The sequence below is a fragment of the Mandrillus leucophaeus genome, unplaced genomic scaffold (genome assembly GCF_000951045.1).
Source record: "Mandrillus leucophaeus isolate KB7577 unplaced genomic scaffold, Mleu.le_1.0 Scaffold145, whole genome shotgun sequence".
NCBI lineage: Eukaryota > Metazoa > Chordata > Mammalia > Primates > Cercopithecidae > Mandrillus > Mandrillus leucophaeus.
Genome location: NW_012101421.1, coordinates 1083471 through 1087475, shown reverse-complemented (window position 1 = coordinate 1087475; position 4005 = coordinate 1083471).

Genomic DNA, 4005 nt, shown 5'->3' with positions numbered 1-4005 from the left:
GCCTTGGCCTCCCAAAGTGCTGGGATTGCAGGTGTCAGACACTGCACCCAGCCAACAGAGATGCTTAACAGATGCAATTACCTCTCTCCCCACAAAATGGCTTTGCAGGGACATTTCAAAATACAGCAAAGAAATATATTTTGAGGTAAAATACTTTGATTTCCTTTGTCATGTGATGTTATGCCAGAGTCTAGTTGGAAAGTAAACCATTTTATGTAAGTTTACATAAAACCTATCTGATAACTTTTTTTTTTTTTTTTGAGACAGTCTTGTTCTGTCACCCAGGCTGGAGTGCAGTGGCACTATCTTGGCTCACTGCAAACTCTGCCTCCTGGGTTCACGTGACTCTTCTGTCTCAGCCTCCTGAGTAGCTGGGATTACAGGCGCACATCACCACGCCTGGCTAATTTTTTGTGTATTTTTAGTAGAGATGGGTTTCACTATGTTGGCCAGACTGGTCTCGAAGTCCTGACCTCGCAATCCACCTGCCTCAGCCTCCTGAAGTGCTGGGATTACAGGCGTGAGCCACCGCGCCCGGCCAATTTGATAACATTTTATGGTTTGTAGAGTGTGACTCCACAGGCCACTTAGATAGGAATTTGGGGAAGAGGGGAAAAAAAATCAGAGTTTAGTCCTCAGTATCATCGAGACTTTAAGGTGTTTCCACAGTTCAAACAGTACCTTGCCAAAAGAAAGAAGAGACCAGGATAGATTATGAAAGAAGTAGATTTACACAGTGAAGTTACTCACTGGAAACACTGAGTATGGGTGTGGTATTAGATTGTGAAGTGAGTCTGGGTGCCGTGGCTCATACCAGCAATCCCACCATTTTGGGAGGCTGAGGCAGAAGGATCACCAGAGCCCAGATTTTGAGGCCAGCCTGGGCAATACAGTGAGCCCTCATCTCTACATATTAAAAAACAAACAAACAAAAAACCCAAAAAAACCCCTGCAAAGTCAATGCATAAGACAAAAACCCATTTAGGCTCAGCCATAAAAAGGAGTGAAGTAATGATTCACGTAACATATTGCTAAGTGTAGTAATATGTGTACAGAGGCCAAATATTATACAATTTCACTTATATGAAATGTCCAGAATAGGTAAATCTACATAGACAGAAAGTAGATTAGTGATTGCCAGGGGTTGGAGGGCGTGGCAGGGTGCAGAATGATAAAAGCCTGTACCAGGCTTCTTTTTGGGATGAACATGTTCTGGAATTAGAGAGTAGTAATGGTCGCACAACTTTTGGAATAAACTGAAAACCACTGAATTGTACACTTATTTGAAGGGGTAAATTTTATGGCATGTGAATTATATCTCAGAAAAATCTATTTTGGCTAAATTACCATTGAAATTCCTTTTCAAACAGTCTAATTCAGCTGTTTTTACTTTCAGCATAAAAACAAATGGCCTTTGAAACTTTTTAGAGTACTAGGATAAATAGTATGTTTGCATTTAGGAGTCCTGTTATAAAAAATGTAATCTTACAACCTGAGTCACACTAAATTATACGAGATTCTCACATTATAAAGGGTAAGGAAGTGTATCAGAAGCATTGAAAAGGGATTGTGTGTACCCCTAGGGATTTAATATAATTTCCAGACATAGATAGTTTCAAGGAAATGAATTTCCAGACCCTTAACTAGCAGATGTTATCTCTTGCAAAAGGAAATTAAATTTTGGGACCCCAAACTGATTTAGCCAAAGGGAAAAGTCAAGCTGGGACTGGTCACGCAAATCTGCCTCCCCCTTTTGGTTCCTAAATAAGATGGCTGCAAGATGAAAAGCTACACGTCTCCCCCATATTTTGCCCATAAGGAAATCCTTAGTGTGCTGTTAAAACTTCATGGCAATGCAAATTGATAGCTTATCTTTACAGGTGGTCATCCCAGCCCGCCAGACACAAATGCACATCTGATTGTTCCTCTACCCAATTTTGTCTGTTATGAAAAATGCAGATTCCCACATTTTTCCTCTGCCCCTTTTATGTCATCTTATGTAAAAAATGCAGGTTCACTGAGTCAAAGGCAAGAACTACTATTTTCTCCTAACCCCCCGCCTCTCCCGCTTACACGAAAACTGTGTGCTTCTCAATATGCCGCCCATTCCCCTTTAAATTTGGAGCCCTCATCCGGGCGCGGTGGCTCAAGCCTGTAATCCCAGCACTTTGGGAGGCCGAGACGGGCGGATCACGAGATCAGGAGATCGAGACCATCCTGGCTAACACGGTGAAACCCCGTCTCTACTAAAAAAAACAAAAAACTAGCCGGACGAGGTGGCGGGCGCCTGTAGTCCCAGCTACTCGGGAGGCTGAGGCAGGAGAATGGCGTAAACCCGGGATGCGGAGCTTGCAGTGAGCTGAGATCCGGCCACTGCACTCCAGCCTGGGCGACAGAGCGAGACTCCGTCTCAAAAAAAAAAAAAAAAAAAAAAAAAAAAAAAAAAAAAATTTGGAGCCCTCAAAATCATCTTCGAAGAAAGGCATAGACCTGTTTCCCGGGATAGTCCTTAACTTTGGCAAATAAATCTCCTAAAGTGATGGACACTCTTATAAATTAATCTGTAGCCAATGCATGCCATCAATATGTCCTACTGTGCCTTCCTACCTCCCATTTATCAACTTATATGAGAAGCCTACATCTTACTTGTCATAAATTATTACCATAGTTAAAAACCCGAAGGTGTCAAGAAGTCGAAAAATTTTGAGACATTGACGTTGGGGAAGACTCCTTTAATTAAAGCACCATAAAATCATGACAGAATGATACATTTTTCCCTGCCTTATCTTTTTGGCATGTAATACAGAAGGAACTCAAAACAATTGAGTGACACATTAGTAAAATTCTTTTCATTCACTTTTACTTACAAAGCACACACCATTGACCTCTCCGCCCCCTCCCCCCTTTAAAACAATGTTTGAAAAGTTAGGAATGAAAGCTGGTTCAGGACAGTACACAGTACATAAAAATACTGGCTTCCCCTACCTCCACCACCAGTAAGTAAAGATCCTAGCAGAGCGCAAAAAGGAAGAGGCTGAGGACGAACCACGCAGACATCTGCAGGCACACCCTTTCCCTGCGACCAACAAAAATGCAGTAGCGCAATTACACGCTAGTGAATTGCAGCACTCACAACAGCACACATTCTGTTCAATGGTTAAGTCCACATAAAGTGACAGTCCGTTTCTAAAAGCATGGCTGTATTTAAAGGATACACGGTCTGTTCAGGTCCGCTTCAGGGAAACCCCAAGCACTTCCGAGAGATCCACACCCTCTCCCCGAGCAGGTGCAACTCACTGCTCCGCCGGCGAGCGTAGGAAGCAGCGCGACCAACCGCATCGGTTGCCCACAACAGCCAGCGAGAGAGCCTTAGGGACGTCAAAAAGGCCGGGCCTGCGTGGAAAACGAGCGTGCGCCTCCATCACTGCGACAGCACCCGTCCCGAGGTTCCGCGGGCCGCTAGCAGGTCGCTCTCAGCTCCGCTCTGCCAAGGGCGAGCTAGAGAACCTGGCCTAGAGTTGCCCACCTCGCTCTGCCCCCGGCCCCGCCCACCGCACTTGTAGCTCCGCCCCGCCCAGTGGGTGGGGGAGCTTCCGTCACAGCACTTCCGGCTCCAGCCTCCCAACCGGCCTCCGTCGCTCTCCACTTCCCTCTTCTCAGCTCTCTTCCCTTGCCCCTACTGTCTCCTTTAACAGTCACGTGAGGGATGCGCGCGGGGGCAGCTGGGAGTAGTACTGCCGGTTGGTCAGCGTTCGGCCTCAACATGGCGGTTCCGGCCGGGCAGTGACCAAGGTTTTGCCGTCCGAAGGACTAAGTGGTGACTCTCGGCGTCTCCACCTATCGGGGTGGAATGCGAGCACGCGGAGACGAGCGCTGAGGATCGGCGGTGACGGGAAGGAGGGGTTCAGTGGATTGTGCCCCAGAAACCGAAGCGGCGGCGCCTGTTCCTTCTACTTGTCTCTAGGCTCCAGTGCGTTCGGGGCCCCGCCCGGCCGGGCCAGGCCG